The sequence below is a fragment of the Pantherophis guttatus genome, chromosome 6 (genome assembly GCF_059756535.1).
Source record: "Pantherophis guttatus breed Tessera chromosome 6, ASM5975653v1, whole genome shotgun sequence".
In the NCBI taxonomy this organism is placed as follows: domain Eukaryota; kingdom Metazoa; phylum Chordata; class Lepidosauria; order Squamata; family Colubridae; genus Pantherophis; species Pantherophis guttatus.
Genome location: NC_142068.1, coordinates 61,550,471 through 61,573,705, shown reverse-complemented (window position 1 = coordinate 61,573,705; position 23,235 = coordinate 61,550,471). Strand labels below are relative to the sequence as shown.

General features: G+C 38.7%; 1 long non-coding RNA gene across 1 annotated transcript in view; it reads left to right on the top strand.

Annotated features, from left to right (window-relative positions):
- The window catches only part of LOC117676728 (uncharacterized), an 81,296-nt gene that overhangs the window by 48,598 nt on the left and 9,463 nt on the right, over positions 1 to 23,235 (top strand). The window contains exon 4 of the long non-coding RNA XR_004594478.3: positions 10,814 to 10,967. This is a non-coding gene — a long non-coding RNA (uncharacterized LOC117676728). The remainder of the gene's footprint in view (positions 1 to 10,813; positions 10,968 to 23,235) is intronic.

The window sequence follows — 23,235 nt, the reverse complement described above, 5'->3', positions numbered from 1 at the left end:
TTAAAAAGCAGAAAATGAGGAAGATGATATATAGGTCGGTGTGACCTATAAAAATAGGAAGAATATTTTCAAAGGAATAATGAAAGTAATTAAAAGCAGGATAGAAAGTGATTTGTGATACAAAAATCCATGTTTTAAGAAGTTTATTGGCTCAATTACAGTAGTGCACTGCCAACTAGTTATAAAGAATTCAGCAATTTCAAAGTTGGAGTTGGATTTTCTTAATAGTTTTGTTCTGATATTCCTTCAACCAACTGAAATATAAGGCCCTACACAGTAATGAAGCTGCATTTTTCTCATTTCAGATAAGAGGAGCGCAATTCAATATTGCAGGTATTGTAACTGAAAGAAAATTTGGAAATATAAAACCATAAGATTCTGGAGTGTGTTGATTGAGGCTCATAGTTACATTTGGGAGAATTCTCAGAACTCTTTATTAAAAATAGTTTGATAAAAATTTAATATTACAGCCATGACGAATGGTGAAATAAGGTGGAGAGGAGCAATGAGGAAAAATCCACTAATAGTAGCATGGACATATCTGCAAGGATAAGAAAATAAAGGCAGGTGCTCAGTTCAGAGATCTCTGAGTACTGGAGAAAGACTGAAAAGAGTGGGACATTTATCACTCTTGTTCCTCTTAATTTCATTACAGACAAACATCACAAAATAGAAGATTATTCTCTCTCTCTCTCTCTCTCTCTCTCTCTCTCTCTCTCTCTCTCTCTCTCTCTCTCTCTCTCCCTCCCTCCCTCCCTCCCTCCCTCCCTCCCTCCCCTGTCTTTATTAATTTTATAAATAACTTGGGGCAGTAAACATACTTAACATTCTTCCCTCCTCCTATTTTCTCCACAATAACCCAGTGAATTGAACTGGGTTGAGAGAGAGTGACTAGCCCAGAGTCATTCAGCTGGCTTTCATACCTAAGGCGGGACTAAATCTCACCATTTCCTGGTTCCTATCTTGGTGCCTTAACCACTACATTGTGATGGCAAACGTATGGCACACATGTCGGAAGTGACACGCAAAGCCATCTCTCCTGGCACACCAGCCATCACCCATTGTTCTTCTGGGTTCTGCTGCGCTGGCCACCTGGTCTTCACATGCGCAGGAGTGCCAGAAACTAAAAGTGTAGCCGCCTGGTGCGCATGTGGGTGCCAGGAAAATGATCTTCCGGTTTCCAGCGTGTACATGTGTGCTGGCCACCTGGTCTTCTGGTTTTTGGCACGCATGCATACACAAAGACCAGCTGCCCAGTGCGCATGCATGCACCAGAAACTGGAAGTCCATCTTCCTGGTGTGCTCATGTGCACCAGGTGCTGCTCTTCCGGTGCTCCTGTGCACATGAAGACCAGGTGGCCAGTGTGCCGGAATCCAGAAGAGCAAGAGGAGCAGAGTTGCCAGCCAGGATGGGTGGGCTTGGGCTTCCCTCCCTCACCGCCTGAGTGGGCTTCTCGCGCAGTCTCAGCCCTCCAATCGACAGCTCCTATGCATGTCCTCGATCCAGAGCGCCTGGCCAGCTCAAGCACATGGGGCAGTGGGTAGCATTTGCTGGCTGGGCAGCTGCCCACCCCGCCCACTGTTCTTGCCACCACAAGGGGAGGAAAAGGAGGAGGAACTGCTGTCAGGGTGGCGAGCTGCCCCAGGAGGGCCAGAGAGGACTGCAGCTTCTCATGCATGGAGATGCCGCCGAGGTAAGAGGCACGCCTCTTACCTCGGAAGGGAGGGGCTGCGCTGGCTTGTTCTCAGTGGCGGGCTGGGGGGCGCTTCATCCCAGCCATAGTTGGGGGCAAAGCTCTCCCACCTGCTGGCCCCCAACCCAAGCCCCGGAATGTCAACACCCCTTACCTCCAAGGCCGGGAAGAGGCTCCAGCTTTCCAGTGGAGGGAGGCGGCATTCCCCACCCAACTTTCTCTCCCTGTCCAGGGCTGCAGAACTGGCTCATCATTGGGGATGTCCTACCACCCCGACGGGGACCAGGGGCAGTGGACGGGGTGGGGCAGGGAGATGCAAAGAGCCCTGAAAGGCCAGGCGGAGCCGGCGCATGCGTACCGGACAGCTAGTATTTGCGTGTGCATGCTTGCCAGAAACTGGAAGACAGGTGGCTGGCGTGCATGTGCACACTGGAAACTGGAAGATCATCTCCTCTTCTGGTTTCCGGTGCACACGCTCCCCTTTTCAGCCCTCAGTGCCAAAAAGGTTCACCAACACTGCACTAGACCAACTGGCTCTCTTTAGCATGTCTTTGTGTCACCAGAATACAAGTAAATACTTGTTTTGTCTCTTTTCCCCACCAAAAAGTGGCAGCATATACCCTTGGTCAAGGCCTACATTCACATGAGCTATGATTCCTCAGAGTTTAAGTTTTGATTCTTTTGTTGTTGTTGTTGTCAATATTGTTTGGATATTGTTCCATTTCAAGTTTCTTTTAAATAGCAATTAAAAGAACCCATCAGTCAAAATGAAACAAACCTGTTACAATTCTTTTAATGTATACTTTCTTCAATTAATTCAAGTAATACATCCTCTATCAGACATTATTTTCATTCTTTTTTTGTCTTCTCAATTTAATGCGTATTTAGCCTCCCAGTCCATGGCACGGTATTTGGAACCTGCCCCTGGTTTTATAGTATAAAATATTAAACATGTCATGACCTTTTATTTGCATAGTGGAATCCCAATCAGGAAAGATAAAATAAATATATGAAAGTCTTAGGGATGGAATTAGGTAAACGATACTAAAACTGGAATAGAACTGCAAGATTTTTTTTCATGATACTGAGCCAGCATTGGGTTAAAAGTTCAATCTAACCTTTCTCTGAACTGAGAACTTCTGCTTAGTAAACTAGACTTCCCACTACTTGGACAGGTATATTCCTTGACACCCATGTCAGTTCTATTTCTAAGCTACTAGTTTTAAATGTTTGGAAAAGTTTCAGATTCCTTAAAGTACCTACTTCAAAATATGCACCAATAAGCAGTACATACTCAGCCTTACCTCTTGACCAATCAAAGGAACATGTTGTATTCATTCTCTAGTCATTCTTTTGAGTCAATGAGGAATAATTGTTATCTTCAATATTTTAGATGCATCCAAAAATTATTAAAACAGGTATAAAAAATTCTCCCTTTTTACGACCCAGTAATCTCTTATTTCAGGGTAGAGTTAGAGCGACTGTATGGAGTTGAGCGTTTACTGGATGGATGCCTTTCCTGATGCCCCGTGGAGTTCACAGCAGATTTTTTTTTTTCTCTGAGCCCTAGGAGAGAAACATCTGCCTCTACCTAGGACTGAACTCTCAACCTTCTGAGTCGGAGATGAGCATCTTCATCACTAGGCTACCATGCCACTCTATTAAAACATGTATAAAGTTGGTTTATTCAAGATAAGCTGTATTAAAGTGAAATCAACACCACTATAATATATAGTGCTTTTTATAAAAGTTGATAGGGCTTCTGTCATAATTGAGCAGAAAGATCATCTCAACAGTTATGGCTTGACTTGCAACAAACTGTACTTTCTTAAATGGGCTCTTCTGCCAAGTTCTTAAAAATGCAGGCATCATTTTTCCTTACCAGCTGGGTAACATATTTATTCTACTAGGACAACCTTCCCTAAGATTGAGAATCTCAACACCCAGAATTCTCAGCAATAGCAATGGGTTGCATAGATATCTGATAGAAGCCATGAGGAGGTCAGGTACATCATGGCAACATTGGTCAAATGATGCAAATTATGTAATGTACAGTATGTGTCTCATGTCATTTGCATGATGACATCCTTGCACACCTGATGTCATCTGCTGTCCATTGTCCATGGCTAGTTGGGAAATTTTAGGAGTTGAAGGTCACTCATCTAGAAGGAACCCAGGCCTTGTACGGAACAAAAAGATTTCTTATCCCACACGATTCAGATATGGAAGAATTAAAGGGAAATATAACTCTGAACTGTCTATCGAATCTAGGCCTGTCAATCCAGATCAGGGGTCTAAAATTCAGCCTATTATAATGCCTCAATGGAGGGCTAGAAATGCAGCTGCTTCTCAGGCTGTCCTGCCGTGGTACAGAGCATATCTTCTCAGCTGAGGATCTCCAGGCCTAAAGAGATTGACAAGCTGCTGCCTTGCTTCCGGCAGTCGTTCTCCTGCTGTGCAAGCAGTGAGTGAGGTGTTTTTGCTTTTCTCTCTTCCTTGTCACCATCAATCACCTATATTACCTCTGTAAACTTGCACTTGATTTGCCTCTGGGTAAGTTGGCGTCTAAAAAACAGCTCTTAAGTTTTCAATTCTTTTTATGCAGCTTCCTTTTTAAAAAAATCTTGAGCTTTATGGAATTTACATACTCTAAATAATCTGCTACGATGTATGTGATAAATCAAAACCCAGGATCTTGCCACTTGGTGGGGGGTTGTTTGTGTGTATAGGTGTGTGTGTGTGTTATATTAACTGCATATATATTATATTAAGCCCATGTTTTCTGAAAGGACTTTAATACATTTCAGTGTAGGCTAAGCTATTGAGAATACTCAGAGGAAGTTTATCATTTTATTCCTCACAAATTAAACCTGTGAAAAGAGGAATGGGATAGACTGAATAGATTGAACTATGGTAGCATATCAAAGGGGCTTTCCCAAGGGGGTCTAGGACAACTCGCCATGGGCAACTCACTGTGCATAACTCGCCACAGACAACTCACCATGGCAAACTTGTCATGGCCAACTCGTCATGGGACAACTCACTGCAGGACAATTCAATGCTATATTAATTATTTCACTCAGTTACTTTGATCACCACGTTTTCGTTGAATTATTGTAGCTCTTGTGTTTCTGGATTGACATTATTTTATTATTATTGGTCATAGTTCCATTGAAATTAATTTAACTTTTGTATTCGTTTAATCGTCTTGCGGTGAGTTGTCCTGTGGCAAGTTGGCTGTGGTGAGTAGGCTAAGGCGAGTTGTCTCATTCTGCTCCCAAAGAGTGTGAGAGGTTGTAGCAGGAAGACTGTAAATGGAGAATCCTCCCAATTCCTATGCAGTGTGCCAGCCCAATTCACATTAGAAGGCAACACTATTTAAGTCTTAGGGACAAACTATGCTGACTGCCAAAGCCAGAACTTGGCATGTCTTGATTTTACAAAGATTGCATCAGTGAGAGTAGTAAAGCATCTTTTATTTATTCAGTAAATGGACCAGTACATTTAACTGCTGTGTAATTGTGGGATACCCCATGAATGTTATAGAAAAGTGTGATTTTTTTAAAAATCCTTTCTTTCTGATTCATTTACCCATGTGACAGTGGATTTATCCTGCATCTGTAAATCTGATGTTTAACATGGTATTTCATACAAGTGATATAACAGGTGTGTTCTGAGACAAGAGGCAGTTTTATGTGGTCCTTAGCAGCCTATTTAATTTTAATTGAGAATCATAAAAGTTTCCCCACATTTCTATTTGGAAGAAAAATATTTTTGAAGATCGGAGACATTCCACATTTTAACTTAATTTTAAGCATCATTTTGAATTTTGTAGTGTTCTTACAGCTGAGTGCATATACACTGCTTTTCTAAGTCTCTTATTTCCAGCTTATTATTGAGTCTGGCCATTCATGAGGGAAACCAATTTCTCTGGCAACAGAGATATCTGGAAAATAAAAATACTCTTGAGAATAAATATGTAGACTGTTGCTACTCCATTATTTTCCATCTCTGATGGAAGACTTTCTTTGCCATAAATAAACCAGTGATAGGTCAGTGCAGAGCAAACATGGATGCTTTGATTAAATTAAACAATTCAGCAGCTCCATTACTGTTGGAAAATTACTGTAGATAATTTCCAGTTTAGTTTGCAGCCATTACACTCTCGACTTCAATCCCTTCATATACAACAGGGGTGTCAAACTGGCGGCCCGTGAGCCGGATGAGTCACGCCTACCCCAGCTCTGCAAAGGGGAAAAAGTCGCAATACGTCACGTGACAGCAACGTGATGCGGTGAGTTTGACATCTGTGATGTACAAAATAGCAGCCAAATACTGTAGAGTGAAAAGTAGGACATGACATAAGCCGTTTTACCAATTAAAAAAAAATATTAGAAAATGGTTTCTAACAGCCAGTCTCCATTGCAGTTGCATTTTAACTGGCTTCTCTTACAGATTAATAATGCACTAGGTTATAAATGCACCATTAAAGCAATGAGTTTTCTGTGATAATGTCAGGTAAGCAGTCAAGATTAACGCTAATATCTTGCTGGCTTCAGATGCCCTGCAATCTTTTGTTTGACTTTCATTATTAATTACTGTATGATCTCGAGTTACTTTTCCAAGATAGTGGTATGTGTAGATTTCCTGAGTGGTCAATCTTCTAAGATGCTCCTGAAGCACAACACAAGAAATGGTAAGCAGAAAGAGTTTGCAACAAAGACTGTATAAAGCATTCTGGATTCTGTATATAAGCTGTGGCCACTTTGAGAGATTTCATACCAGTACGAATGGTATGTATTGATATATATTGAAATCTTATATTTTTTTTCAAGAAATATTAAACATTTTATTTGATCTGGTCCATGTACTAGGAGGAAGTGCCACAAACTACTGCTCAAGTGGGTTCACAATCTTGGATTGTGGAGAACTTAACAAATAAAATCAGCAGAAGCTGTTTTCTAAATTCAGCAGTAGCTGCCTTGTGCACATTTTTTCTGATTTACACCTATCTTCAGGAATATGCATGTTTATATCCATTTGAGATGAAGATTTGGATGTTGTGCTAACTGCTAGGCACTCTGATTAACTGGAAGATTACACATCTCTTCAGTATTCATATTCTGTTTAAGTCAGCTAACTTCTGTTGTGTTAGGATATCAGCCCTCCAGTACTATGCTAACTGACCATGTTGCCTATGGGCTATGGTATTTGGGATTTCTGGAGCAATTGTTCCAAAACACCTGAAAGTTATGGTTTAAGAAAATGTACTTTAGTTAAAGTTTCAAATCAATATTTTAAAGCTGGTGAACACTTTTAGAATTTTGAGAGCATTTCATGGGCATTTTCATAACATAGCTTCTGTTCTAGGCATGACACGTTATATAACAGTCATTTGTTACAAGGTAAATTGATGCTGTTTTTCACTATTTTTTCTACTCTCTCAGGATGTTCTCCTACCATTTCAGTTTACCTTTGCCAGTTTCTTTCTGGGCACGTGGGCTCACTACAGACAGCATTGAGATGCTGACTATTGTCACAGTTATTTTCTAAGAGTGCTCCTGGGGTATATGTGAGACTCAGAAACACCCTTTAAAATAAAGTTTATACTTGCGATTTATGTTTTCTTTGGTAGCATAATAGATTCTTATTTAATTTTACTTACATTGAAAGAAAATAATTAGAATAGAGTAGGGTAGGGTAGGGTAGGGTAGAGTAGAACGGAACAGAACAGAACAGAACAGAACAGAACAGAACAGAACAGAACAGAACAGAACTGAACTGAACTGAACTGAACTGATCCGAACCAAGAAAAATATTTGCAGATGCCACTATGGGAATCCTGAGTCACTTTTGTAGAGCATAGTACAGTGTACTTATTCAATAAATTATGCTAGGTGGCCTACTCTTCCATGTATTTTCTCTGATAGTATAAGGCCTATGCAGAACTTTTATAAATCTGAAATAATTATACAGGTATGTATGTTAAATAATTATAGAGGTATGTATGAAAGGTTTCACACTATTTATGTTTAACACTTGTTAAATTACTTACTGGAGTTCTGTTTCACAAACAGTAATGTATCCTTTCTATTGTAACAATCTTTTTACGGATGAGAGATTTCACTGATTCCAGCTTTGCAAAGAAGATCAGGGAATGATTCCAGAGCTCCAGAGATATTTTCTTATTACCACAAGTGGAAGCATATGAGCAAGCCCTTACAACATACTTCTCAGACATTATATTTGGAAGTAATCCTCTTAAAATCAATGGGACTGCTTCTGAAATAATAGCGTAGATAACTGAAGCCACATCTTATAAATCACTTGTATACTTGAAAAAGGTATCCTTAATCATTATTTGTCTTGTGTGAAATAAATTAATGTTGCTTGTGGCCCAGTGCTTACTACCCTTCTTGTTAAATCATTTCAATAATTTATCTCTTTGATAGTAAAGACTGAGTACAATCTGTTACTATGTATGCTACACTCTGGATTCTGTTTCATGTCTAAGGTAAAGTACAATACACTAGACTGAACTGGCAGAAAGCTATGACAATAGTGGTTGGCCTCACTGCCAATCACTATTCTGCCATAATATGATAATACAAAATGGATCTAAATGTAGGTGTCCAAAACATATTAAGGGAAACATTGTTCCAGTTTTTGCTCCTTTGTTCTCACCAAACATCACCAGCTGCTAGGAAAACATCCACCAATCTAATGTGGAATGGGAATGAGGTTGGGGTGAATTTTGACATATTTATTTATTTTATTTATTTGAATGTACTAGGAGCAACTAAGACTGATGCTGGAGCGAAGTAGGTGAACGGTGACTGGAACTGGGGGAGAGGATTTCGGTTTACTTAAAACCTAACCCCAAGGAACAATTTAGAATTATCTGCTCAGAATTGCTTGTTAAAGCAGTTAAAGTGATTAAGCATTCTGAGAAAAATATCAGACCGGAAGGAGAAGACCTAAAGAGAGGAAACAATAAATTTCTAAAAATACAGAAGATTGGACCTGCCCCAATCTTGAAGTTCAAACTAAAATTAATCTATCCGAGTTTGTTATTTGTCAGAATAATGAACATGGCATCCAGCCTTTGACTGTTCCATTGCTCAAATATCTTTATGATGGGAGATATTGTACACAGCTGAAAAGCATTACTGGTCTGTTCTGTCCACTCACAGTGCAACAGGAAATTAAACCCTCTTTACTGCTTGTAGAGCCACTAACTGAGGTTTTAGATTGGCTTTAAAAAAAAGACCCACTCTCTGTTCAATCCTATTCATCCAAAGAGTTCTTTCATTTGCAATCCAGCTGCATTACATGCCCGATCAATATTTTAATCCAAGATTATATTCTGGATAATAGATGTTTTTACTAGCGACAGACCTAATCATTAAATAGCTGGATTTATTCTGCTAAACACGTTACATGGGTTTATCACCACGACAGGATACTAGTCACAAAACCTTGACAGAGCTGTTAAAAATATTGAGAAAATCCAATATTGGTCAGGTCTTGGAGCTGGCCTTGTAGACACTTATTTGCTGTAGGTTCATTTTTTATTTTAAAAAAAAACATTTTTATTGAAGTTTTTCAACAGAATTAATAAGAATACAAATGTTGAATTAAAGAAAAATGAAGAAAAGTCATAATAAAGTGAAAAAGAAATATAGAAAACAAAATAAAGAAGCAAAAGAAAAGGAGCAGCTTCCGATCATCTTAATAGAAATTATAGATAGATTTATATCATACCCTCTCTCTAAGGTTACATCATATTCTCGTTCTTTCCAGAAGCTACCTTTTCTAATCTTCAGACCCATAAATCACAAATTCATTTTTCTATTTTTTTCAGCAAAAAGTCCATAAGGGTTTTCCAGAGTACTAATAAATGTAGTTATTGATCTTCCTCTAATCAAACACATTAATTTTGCCATCTCTGCTATTTCTGTCATCTTCACCAACTAATCCTGTGATATGGATATTTCAGTCCTTCCATTCCAAATAAAGTTCTAATTTCTCTTGAATGTTGATCTTTAACATTCTTTGTATCATTATAAGTATTTGAACCCCAAAATTTCTTTCTTTTTTCAAAACCAGCAGACATGATAAAATGACGCTTACATGTTGTCCACATTTCCAACATAAATTGGAAGTATCTTCATACATTCTAGACAAATCTTCTGGAGTCAACTGTCAATGGTGTATCATTTTGTATAACTTTTCTTTTAAGTTACAGCAATGTAAATATCAGTCCTTTTAACCACATATTTTTCCACTGTTCCATCAATATGTTCCCACTGTTCCATCAATATGTTCCATCAAAATTCTTAGCTCATTTGTCATATAGTCTTGCACTTTTTCTTCTTCTGTTTCACAGTTCAATAAAAGTTTATACATATTAGCAATTACGTGTTCACAATTTGTATATAGATCAAATTTTGTCTGTTGCTCAGTTCTGTGCCCTAAGCCACCTCGAATCTTTCTCTTAAACTGCGCATATGAAAACTATTGAAAATTGAATCCCTATGCAGCAGTGGTGAAATCCAAATTTTTTTACTACTGGTTTTGTGGGTGTGGGTTGGGCATGGTGTGGCTTGGTGGGCATGGTTTCATGGGCGTGGCAGGGGAAGGATACTGCAAAATCTCCATTCCCACCCCAGTTCAGGGAAAGGATACTGCAAAATCTCCATTCCCACCCCACTCTGGGGCCAGCCAGAGGTGGTATTTGCCAGTTCTCTGAACTGCTCAAAATTTCCGCTATCTGTTCTCCGAACTGCTCAAAATTTCTGCTACTGGTTCTCCAGAACCTGTCAGTACCTGCTGGATTTCACCCCTGCTTTGCAGCCAGTTGCTCTCTTGATTTCATTTTATACTCTCCATGTTCTAATAACTCTGGATAAACCATTTGTCTTTATCTACTGTTACTTTCCTATAAAATGGTTCTTGTGCTGAAACCCATGAGGTTTATATTTGTCTGAAAATACATTTTCCCCGTCCCCTTTACAATCCAAGAAACTAGGGAGGGTCCCTTCTGAGCTGTTTGCACTGCCCAGTTGCTTTTTAGCTGTCCATTCTCTTGACTTTATCTCTTCTCCCTGTATCCCAAGGTCATTCTCAGATACCATTACATGGCGACCCTTGAAGAGCATTTGGAAGCTGCAGTTGGTACAAAAAGAAACAGCACAAGCAGTTATGGTTATTGGCAGGATTGCTTCTTCATGATAATGTCTATCCATCCTATCCCATTACCTGGAAGAGGAGGTATGGTATCATTCTTATCCTTTAAAGAGTGCCATCTAGTGGGAGATAGAAGACAACCTTTTCTGTTGCAGTGCCTTCCCTGTGGCACCTCATTCTCATGGAGATCAGATTGGCCCTGACCTTGTTGGCGTTTTGCAGTGCCCTGAAGACATGATTGTGTTCCTAGAACTGAGGGCTAGTGTGTCTGGTAGAGCCTACGTATTAGCTTTCTTAAAAGATTTGTAATGTTCTTATATTGATGATTGTTTTCAATTTCTTATGTTTCTTATCTTGGCTGCCAATTCTCTAGAAAATCAGAATGTGTTTTTTGTAATGTTTACAAATTGCTGAATTGAGGACATTGTTAGTTATTGTATACCTGTCTACTTCAGTCTTAATTTTACATCTGGCTATAATTAATTAATCTCAGGATCCCAATTAAAAAAAGTAGATCCTTACAGGCTTAAAGTCAAGCCTACACTGATGTAAACAGTTCGAGTTCTCATCAAGCTTCTAAAAAAAAAAAAACGTATTTGAAACAGACATCAATGATCCATTCCCTGCATCATTATTCCAATAGAGAGAGAGACAAACACGCAGAGAGAAAGAGAGAGGGAGGAAGTGTTAATCTTTGAAATCTGCATTGTGATTGTTTTAAATCTACAAGGAGCTCTCAATCCCCAAATTCTCTTTTGGCTTAACAAAACTGTAAGGCACAAAGAAACTCAGCACATCAATTCTGCTTTAAAAAGGCCCATTTTGGATCCTTGGGTACAGGGAGCTAAAGATTCACATTTGAAGCATACTTAAAAAGCAGAACCCATAAGAAAAAGAAAACAATATATCATCTCTCAAGGGAAACTAGGTTCATGAATTCATTGTAATCTGTTTTATTGCTACTGAATGCTTTATTGGATCTGTGCAACCCTCTGAAGATAAATTCAAAAGCACTGTGTAACCTACAATGGAACATCTTTCATAGCTGTAAATATTAATCTCATTATAAAGCATATTAAGAATTAACACATATGAAATACAGGCATCTTGTACCTCTGGTTCCTTTTCTTTTGAGAGTTCATAAACACGTAACTGCATATCATCAACAGCATATCTAAATGCATTGTGCACCAGAAAAATCAATTCCTTAGACATTAAAAGAGAGTGATTGGAGCTCATTTATGTTAATTATCTACCTAACAGCTACAATTACTAACAATACAATTGTTTTATGAAAGCATTCAACCTCCAGTTCTTAGGAAATTTAGAACTCAGCCAGGCAGAAGTAGTAATATGACAATGTTTTCTCTGTGTTTCTTTCTGGTTATTTGTCCTAGAACTGCCCTTCCCAATTTTTCTCACAATATTTTTTTATGAAGATGATTCATTTCACAAATTGACTGGCCATGGATAAGAAATGCAGGCAGTTTGCTAACAATTCTAATGAAACTAATGCCAGAAAATGAAAGACTACAGGCTACAAATTTTAGTACGCATGTTTTAAAACTCTGGGATCAATGGAACTTACTCTTATATAAATGTTTTTGGCATCAAATTCATATTATCATCAACATATTCATCAATTAATACTATCCTATCATTTCCATCCGTCCCTCAATTCTTGTTGAAAAATGGTTGAAGTCAGGGACAGTGATTTCATAATAAAATTGTGAAGCATAATAAGTGATTTGTGTCATCATATTAGCAACTAGAGCAATCTAGTATCTGGCTCAACAGTTGCTGCTCAATGTTCCAAAGAGTTGCCAAAAAGATAACAGGAGTAAGTTACAATGAGATCTTTAATATCTTATTTGTTAAATTTATATGCCGCCCGGAATCTCATTGTAGTGTGAGATGAGCAGCATGTAAATTTAAGAAATAAATATGGTTGTAAGACCCATTGAAGTCAGGAGGGTTATTCTGAGTTGGCAAGGCCAGGATGGTTGCTCAGAAACAGTAACTGTGAGAGGGACCTCGGAGTTCTAGTGGAAGATCACTTGAATATGAGCCAGCAGTCTGCAGCAGCAGCCAAAAAGCTAATACAATCTTGGGTTGTATAAACAGAGGCATAGAATCAAAATAACCCCGAAAATAAGACCCTGTCTTATATTTTTTTGAACCCCAAAATAAGCTCTTGGCCTTATTTTTGGGGAGGTCTTATTATTTTGGGGCGCATGGAGCAAGATGGGGCTACTCTTGCTGTCTTACCTGATTTCCAGCTCTGCATTTAAATATTTTTGGGGAGGGCTTATTTTCAGGGGAGGTTTATTTTAGCATTCAAAAACCTGATTGGGCTTATTATCAGGGGATGTCTTATTTTTGGGGAAACGGTATCGCTTTATAAAGCCCTAGTAAGACCACACCTGGAATACAGCAACCAATTTTGGTTACCATACTACAAAAAGACTGTTGAGACTTTGGAAAAAGTTCAGAGAAGAGCAACTAATATGATCAAAGGCCTGGGGACTAAAACATATGAAGAACGGCGCAGGATTTGAGTTTGACTAATCTAAAAAAAAGAAGGACTAGTGGGGACATGGTAGCAGTATTCCAGTATTTGAGGGGCTGATAGAAAGAAGAGGGGGTCAAATTATTCTACAAAGCACCAAAGGGAGGACAAACTGAAACAGCATGCCTTCAGAAATTGTGGGTGCTCCATCACTGTAGTTTTTTAATAAGAGACTAGACCATCACTTATCTGAAATAGTATAGGTTCTCCTGCTTGAACAGGGGGCTGGATTAGAAGACCTCCAAGGTCCCTCCCAGCTCTATTCTATGCAAATATTCAAACCTTCCCATCTCTCTATCCCATTTAATGGACTTGGATGCAGTGGATGAAATTTGCCCCTGGACTTCACAGTCAACATGATAAGCAAGTCTATTAATTGCAAGGTCTGTCTGGACAGTAAAAGGTTTGGCCACACAAAACCTCATGTTACTTGAGGCTAGGTAAATTAAAGCATCTAATGTTGACAGAACCAGCATCACAGGTGGTAAAACTTGGATATCTTTCCTAGTTTAAGTTGATCCTGATCCAGTTCAGAATTAGTACCGTCAGAAAAAAAATGTTAATTTAGTCCTCAAAAGAGCACCATACTTTGTTTACAAGAAGTTTATTTAAGACTCTAACAAGCACTTTTGGAAGCTTTGCATTGAGCAGATGCTTCTTCCAAAAGCCACGGAGCCAAAATGGCCATAGAGAACATTTCCCAGTAATAGGACAGAAAGGAAAATACCCATAGCAGCCTAAACTTGCCAGTAATATTCAGGCAGATCTCAATTCCTGATTGAACCAATAACCATTTAATCAGTGAAGGGTGCTAAATTGTATCCATGACAAAAAAAAGAAATATGATGAACAAAGAGGGAAACTGCTTTAAAAGTGAAACTGTTAAAAGATGACTTTAAGCTTCCTCAGCTATGGCCTGAGGCTGAGATGAAAATGGTATCATGAATACATGGCAGAAAAAGCGATTATGCCTTTGTTAGGAAGATGCAAACATGAGTTCACAAACCAGGCATCTAATTGGCAAGATAGAAAAGAACTATTGCTAATTCCAACACTTTTCTTTTTAGGTATTTTAGAGTTCACCAAGTCATATGGAAAAATGATCATATTCACTTGAATAAAGAGTGTGGAATAGTTTTAACATACCTAATACTCCTTCTGATTTTCCTGACAACAGCAACACTGTGAAGTGGATTGGGCTGAAAGAGTTCTCATACTTTGTAGGATAGTTCTCTTTCACATTTTAGAAAACTTGATGGAAGGTTCTAGACCAGTGTTGGTGAACCTTTTTGGCACCGAGTGCCGAAATGGGAGCACCCATGTGTGTGTGTGCCAGGAACTGGAAGAACAGCCACCCAGCGTGCATGCATGTGCCAAGAAGATGATCTTCCAGTTTCTGGTGCATGCATGTGCACCAGCCAGCTCGTCTTCATGCGCACATGCGTGCCAGAAACTGTAAGACCAGGTGGGCAGTGGGCATGCATGTGCCAGAAACCAGAAGAGCAATGGGCAACAGCTTGTATGCCCAGAGAGATGGCTCTGCATGCCACTTCCGGCACACATGCCATAGGTTTACCATCATGGTTCTAGACTGTGATGAAGATGGCAATACATCACTGATTTTGACCTGGCAATGAATGAAATTCTCTTCCTTTTTCAAAGCCAGATCAACTTTATTGACTTCACTTCCAGGTTCCAGCCAAGAAGCACAAGGGGGGATATCCCGTCACTCATGCCCTTGATAGATATAGTTTCAGATCACTAAACATGCCAGATGTGTGTATTATGTGTACGATTCTGCAGGCTTCTATTATCAGGAATTACTCATCCTGGAATATTTTACGAGGGTCATCCTACAAGCTAATATATAAATGACTTTCACCCACTCCCTTTTTTTTCTACTTCCTCATGAAAAATTCAGAATTCAGTTATGAATATCCTTTAAATGATTTGAATCCAATCATTCAGGGTGCTGATTTCAAAGTACTTTGAAAGTATTTTTTATTCAGTTCTGAAGCACTTTGAAATCAGAGATTAATTTCCAGTTACTTGATAGCCTGGCAACAATGAGACTTGACTGAAAAGGATCAGATGAAATGCGAACATATCCAGTTCCGAAAGACTTCGTAGAATACCTTAGTAATGTTGCAGCTGAGGCTTTTCATATTGAATATTCACTTTCATATAGTTTTTGGATTTAACAGAGCAAAGGACATCACAGGCTGAAATTTTTCGGGAGAGATGAAAGTTTGAACAGCAGCAGCTTTTTAAATAGCTTTCAGCACCCAAAGTGAGAACAAAGAAGCGTCTGTTCAAGCAGCTGTCCTTTTAACAACAAGATCCATAGTGCTATGCGCTATCCAGGAAACAATGCCAATGGCAAGAAATACCTCGCACGACATGCGGTCAAAAAGTGTCAGATAAAAAACTTTTCTGCTGGAGCTAGAGAACATGTGATAATAAAGGATATCGTGGGAAGGAACTGGCTCCCCACACAAAACATAGCCCAACGATCCTTCATCTTGATTTGCAAAGGGGAGAAAGAAAAGCACCCAAATAGGCAACATCAGGTAAGTACCACATCCGCTTTGCAGATGTGGCTGTAAGGCCTGCTTTTAGGAATAATGTTGAGTTGGTGGAAAATTTCTGGGGGGAGAGAGGAGATAAACATAGTCGTCTTATAGCTTTTCCCAAAGCTTTCCTCAACTTGACAGGTGAAATGGTTTCAAAACCAGAAAGTAAGAATTTCAGGCAGCAGAATGAGTGACATTGGTCCTAGGATTACCCAGTAACTGCTGTTGGATTGTCTTCTGGATTAGGAATGGTAAAGAGGCCAGTGTTTCTCAGAATAAATATGAAATGACTCTGATTTTTTGTTACGTTTTGAGTTAAGAATTTTTGAAATAGTAATAACTTGGGTGCCCCCTAACTCATTTAAATATTAATGTAGTCTTATCTGTGACCAAAAGATTTAAAATGTCACTGCTTACAATGGCTAAAGTTGTGTAGTCCTATATCACTGGTTCAAGGCTAGGGGCTGCTAACAAATCTATGAATTCAGATTAAGAATCAGATGGTTCTGCATAAGTATGCTTGCCTTGTTTAAATGGACTCATGCACTCCTTGAAGAATATTGAGTGCAACTTTATTTTCTGATGGACACATTCTTGGTATATCCAGGAATAATCCTCCCACTCTCCATTCTCCTCCTCCTCCATTTCTGTCTGTCTGGCTTCATATGATATCTTGGAAAACAAGAAGCTTATCTCTTATTTTAAATATTACGTAATCTATTATCATAATAGAATGCTTTAAAACTTCCCAAAGCTATATAGTAGTAAGAATGGGAACAATATTCAAGTATTAGACAAAGGGAACAAATGTCACCACTCTCACCCAATGAATCTTTTATCAGTCTGCTTCCAGGCACAACTCAGCTTACTGGCACTGATCATAATGCTCTAAATAATATGGATCCAGTATGCTTAAGGGGGGGAAAAGAGCTATTCTTCCTGAACCTTTCTTTACTCTCTGCTAAGCAGAACTGTTTCAGGTTTTCCCTCTTTATCAGTTTGTTAGATTTATCTCTCTCTTTGCATTCAGAAGTGCAAGGCAGCATACATTCATACCCCTACCTGGCATTTTTCCCAGCTTTAAAAAGCAGCTTTAAAGATAAGCTCGGCTAAGAAAAAAAGGACTGTCCCAGGGTCGCCCAGTGAGCTTCTGCTGAACTTCAACCTGGTCCCCTGACTGCTAGTTGAGTACCTAAATCACTACACTATTCTAGCTCTTTTTATAGTATGTGAGGTTATGGGAGAAACACAAGGCATTCATTAAGAGATTTTCAGTGAAATATCGTCTGTGAAAAACCTTGGGTTGTTTTAGGAAGGCAATAACCTTCCTAGCCAACTTTTTTTTTTAATTCTGTATCTTCCTAACTCACACCCCCTTCTATCATTTAGTAGAGCTCTTTATGAATCACATCTACCTGTGAGAAATTAAAAGTGAATACTACTGTTCAATTTCTGTTGATGCTGTAAGCTATTTAGAAGCAGGGGGAAATATCTATTCTGGTTTACTGATTAAATTTAACTGACCAAAGTTATAAGGCTAGATGTAAAAGACCAGAAAGAAACAAACTGAGGCATCAGAAAAGTAATAAATACATGGAGCTCAATGCTTACATTAAGAATCTGCAATTGCCATACTTTCTTTTGCTGTGAATGTCTCTGTTGTCCTAATGGTACTAGAATTTATGTGGAAGTTTTAATCTTATGTAAAGTATGTTTAATATACACAATACTCTTAAGTACCACATTTCACCTCATGTTCAAATGAGGTTATTATCTTCCAAATCCAATCTGCTTTGTAAAGGTTAGAAGAAAAGGAGATTTAAAGATTAAAATGTCAAGTAGAGAAACACATTATTCTGAACTGTACAGTATTTGTAATCTGCAGGTCACTCAAACAGGCAGGCAGTTGTCTTTCATAAAGTAAACTCTCATGAAATTTGAACAGTTTGTCATGACACATGCAGTAAATTATTCAAGACATTGGATAAGGTTCTTATCTAGCCATTCTCCATTTTTTCCTGATCAATGCTATTTGCAGAATTTTAACGTTTTGTGAAACACATAATAGCCTGTTGACTCTGGCTGTGAAATTTAAGAGGCAATCAAGAATGCTTCTTTCAGGTTTTGGGGAAAAAGTCTGATTTAGAAACAGGACAGGAATTAGTGTAATGTACTGAAACAATGCAATGATAAGGGCTCAAATGTTTAAACATGGTTCAGACAGAACTAAATGGTATAAGAATATTTTACATTTCAAGGCCAATTGGAAAATACTTTATAGAAACAGGGATATGTGCGATTTATAAAGAAATGTTTTAGGAATAATTTTAGAAAGTTTCATAGCTACAGGACTATCATTTTCCCATAAAGAATGGGAGAATCATAGGGCAAATCTTCTCACTGGTAAGAATATATATTCCTCACTGCAGAGCTGAAACAGCTACCACTGGCATAAACAATGTCTTTATGATATCTCCGTTCCTATTTGTTCTTCTTTCAAATTTAGAGACTCAGAAACAAATGCAGATTTACAACTTGTGCTGTTCACTTTCTGAACTAAAACACAGTGATGCATTCACAGCAGCATGCATAACAACCCAATTTAAAGTCCAGTGGGTCATTTTAGGCTTGGCCTCCAGAAGAATTGAGGTAGGATGCATGATACCTTATTCTATATGATATCTCCAAAGGACTACAGTCCCCATATATATCTAATAACAAGACTTCAGCAGCCCACCCAGCTTAGCAAATCTTTTCTTAGAACTTTTCTCACACTCAACTATTCTACCAGAATGCCATTTCCTCATCCACTTCTTATGAGAACCACCTTTTGGTTTGGAAAATATTTTTGTTGTTCAAACCTTATCTTGTTGTGTCTTCATAAATCATTCTGATAGTTTTTAATACACCCCATAAGAAAACATCTTATGTTCTTAAACATCTCACTCAGTGGTGGGATTCAAATTTTTTTACTACCGGTTCTGTGGGCATGGTTTGGTGGGTGTGGCATGGCTTGGTGGAGGTGGCTTGGTGGGCGTGGCAGGGGAAGGATACTGCAAAATCCCCATTTCCTCCCAATCAGCTGAGATTCAGGAGGCAGAGAATAGATGGGGGCGGGGCCAGTCAGAGGTGGTATTTGCCGGTTCTCTGAACTACTCAAAATTTCCACTACCGGTTCTCCAGGACTGGTCAGAACCTGCTGAATACCACCTCTGATCTTACTGCATATGAAAACATCCGGAAGAAACTTTCTGCCTCTATAGCCTGCTTTGAATGGGCCTCATATACTCCATTTTTCACATATATCCAATCACACAAATATAGGGTACCAAGCAAAACATTATCACTATGCCATGGCATTATGAATGTATCACAGGCCACTGACAATATTTCAGGATATTATACAGTTAATTTAACATCCTCTACTTTTGTTGGTAGGATGTTGAGTATGTAGGACATGTGAGATATATTCAGGGATGACAGAGGTGTTCACTGTGCAAAAGGAACAAAGTACTTCTCAGATTGTATCTTCTCATGAGAAAATAGAACTAAGAATTTATTTATCAGCTTGGTTTTTATATATACAGTAGTCAGAGGGAAGGGAACATTTTGCTCTTATTAAATTAGTTTTCTATCCCATAGATATAGGGCTGGTCATATAAAGTGCATGTTTTAGAATGAGAATTGGAGAAACCAAATATAAAAGCCAGATTCTATTATAAGTCACCTGATTTATTAAGGAATTTTAATTTAGCAACACATAATTTGTATTTTAAAATATTTATTCTAAATAATTCTTATTGCCAAGAATTATGAAAAATGTACAGTTATATTCAATTGGGCAGTGTGGTGGCTCAACAGTTAAAATGCTGGGTTTTTTAGTTGGAAAGCCAGCAGCCAGGTTAGAGACCAAAGCATCATGCAATGGGGTGAGCTCCTGTCCTTGCTCCAGTTCCTGCCAACCTATCAGTTTAAAGGCATGCAAATGCGAATAGATAAATAGATACCACTTTGGTGGGAAGATAACAGTGCTCTGTGGCATCATGCTAGCCACAAGACTGCAGAGATGTCTTTGGACAGCGCTGGCTCAATGGCTTTGGAACAGAGATGAGTACACACACACACCCCATATTCATCAACAACTAGCAGAGTAAAAATCCACAGGGACTCCTTTGCTGTTAAATGAATTCAATTTACTGAATAATTAAAAGTTATAGTTTTATAGTACTTTAGAACAGTTTCTTTCTTAAGTGAGTGTATTTTTTAAAAAGCAAGAATTTAGAAAACCAGTTTGGAATATTTCAGTTTATGTGTAAATATTCAACTGAATGTAGGTGGAGTTGCAACTTAAATACTGCAACTGACAGGTAAGTTTGCATCTTATGTCTTGAGAGATAAATCATTACTGCTGACAGCTTATATTCTGATCCCTGAAAAACACAACACACTGTGCAAGTAGAGGAACCCCAGCTGGCACTTTTGCCTCCCAGATGATTTTAGTTGGCGCCTGAGGCCAACTTCCGTGTTTGTAATATTGATCAAAGGATAGGACTGAAATGTTCCCTTCTGTCTGTAGTGTAAGATTCTGGGGTTTTCTTTTTTTCTTGTTGTTAAGGGGTATTGCCCTTAAATAAGGACCACACTAATTAGCCATGGCAGAACTTGCTTGCCATCTTAAAAATGCAGGACTGAACCAGAACGTTTTAAAACAGCAATCAAATAGTGGTTCTCTGTGTTGAAGGTGATCCTTATTTACATCACCCCTTTTCTCTGCTCTTATTTGTTTAAGCATTCTAAGCATATGCTTGTCATTTCCTTTCCTTTCAGTGTTTAACATATTAAAGTACAATCTCTTCTCTCCTTGATCATAAATAGGGATTTCAAAATTCACCTTGGCAGGGTGGGGGCATCGGAGATGAATTTGATCAAAGTCCAGATGTTTTGTGGCTTCTTGTAGCAAGGACCACATTAGCACTTTTAGTTGGAAATCTAGATGAAGACCATGGAACCTACCTCTGTGTAAAGAGGTTACCAGTTTCCTGCACATTGCCAGAAGCATAATATAATTTCTTTGCAAGGTAACTGTCAGCTTTGGAAGCCATATTAGGCTGGAAGCTCCAATGCTCCACCTTCTCATGTGTGGGAAAGTAGGAGGGGGGATTTAGGAGAGGGGGTTAGTAGACATAATAGCATTCTTCCTGTCGGTCAAGGTCAGGGCGATCCAACATCTGGAGAAGGAGTGGTCAGGAGGCTGGATCGGGATGGAACAGACGTTGATTTGAGCATGTGACCGACTGGGTGGAAAAGGGGATGGTTTTGGGAGCTTTGATTTACTGAAGGAAAACCTGGGCTTTTCAGATTCGGGTTTCCCCAGATGTGCCAGTTTGCCTATTCTAGTAAAGAGAATTTTGGAAAATGCTTGCTTCTGCGTCTTTACTTGGAGTTGGGTTTTTTTCTGGAACGCTGACCGTAACTTGAGGAAGGTTGTCTACACATAGTCTGATTGCCATCCCAATCATACCTATGGAACTTACTTGGACTGTGCCATCCTTACATCAGTCCTCATAAATAACTTAGCTAGTCATGTAGGAGGTAAAAGTACTAAGACTGTCTTTTTCATCTCTTTGTGATAGTGACAAAAGGAAACAATAGGGAGCATGCTCTCCTTGGAATGTAGTGTTTGATTGATGATGTGCCATAAAGTCAGTGTTGGCTTTTAGCAACCATATAGATGCCCCAGTCTGGTTCGTCAGGTCTTCCAACAATACACCAATCCCCTCGGTAAATGATTTTATCCATCTTATTGCTGGTCATCATCTTCTTCTCCAGCATTATAGATTTCTCCAAAGCGTTAGGTGTTCGCATACTGTAATTGTTTGAAGGATGATCATTTGAGCCTAGTGATTTGTTCATCAAATAAGAAATACTGTATGGGTTGTTAGATTCATGAGCTTTTCCCCCCTTGTTTATTCATGGTATTCTCAATAAACTTCTCCAACACCAAAGTTCAAAGCATCAACAGTATTTCTATTCTGCTTCTTCATAATCCAACTTTTACTTCCATAGAGTGTCTCAGGGTAAGTTTATTGCCTGCATGATTCTGATTTTTACAGGTAGAGAGACATTCTGGCATTGGAATATCTTTTCTAACCCTTCATTACCACTCTACCAATTAGATGGCTCAGTGGCTAAGACACTGAGCTTGTCGATCAGAATGATCGGCAGTTCGGCAGTTCAAATCCCTAGTACAGGTCTCCTGCATGTGCAGGGTTTGGGCTAGATGACCTCCAAGGTCCCTTCCACTTTGTTACTGCTACTATTACTTGTCAGCAGCATATTTCTTGGCTGCTGATTCCTTTACTATTAATAGTAAAAGGCAAAAGCTATCTACTTCTTCAGTATCTTTATTGTAACCTTTACTGTAAAGCATTCATCTTCATTTTTATCTTGGAATCACTTACTATTTGTCAATTAGCATCCTTTAGCAAATCAATTTGAGATTAGCACTTCTCTTTGTAGTCAGGTATCTTTTAGAACAGCGGCCCCCAAACTTTTGGCCACCAGGGACTGGTTCTGTGGAGAGAGGTTTTTCCGTGGGGACTGGGGGGGGGCATGGTTTCACATGCTGCCTGCACATGCCGTGGTCCGATGCCAGTCCACAGACCTGGGGTTGGGAACCCCTATTTTAGAAGACTTTCCTTGTTATTTTGTTTCTTCCATCTTAATTGTCTTTTCAGATGTATCCTTCTTATCACTTCTAACAGCTACCTGAAATTATTTGCTAAGTTGTGAAAATTCTCTGAGCTATAAATCAAATCTGAATCTTTAGGAATATACTATTTTTTCCTCTGCAGCTCTCAATAAACATTGTGTATAAAAATGTCTGAGAGAATATCATTGATTTTTTTTAAGATGACTATTTTTTTAAGCAGGAATGAAAGTAATTACTCTGGTAATTAAAAATCTTATTCAACTGTCTTTATCTGCAAACCTCCAAGGTCTCTTCCAGCCCTATGATTCTGTGATTTAAACATCTTATGAAAAATATGCTTATATGGAAAAGGTGCTCTCCTAATCTTTGTAACAGTTTCAGAAATGCAGTTGCACCCTAACTATATTTATGTATCTTTATAAATTATAAAATAAAGTTTTCCCTTAACTAAGCAATTACTTATTGTCCTCTGTATTCAAAAGCTACCTAACAAAAGTA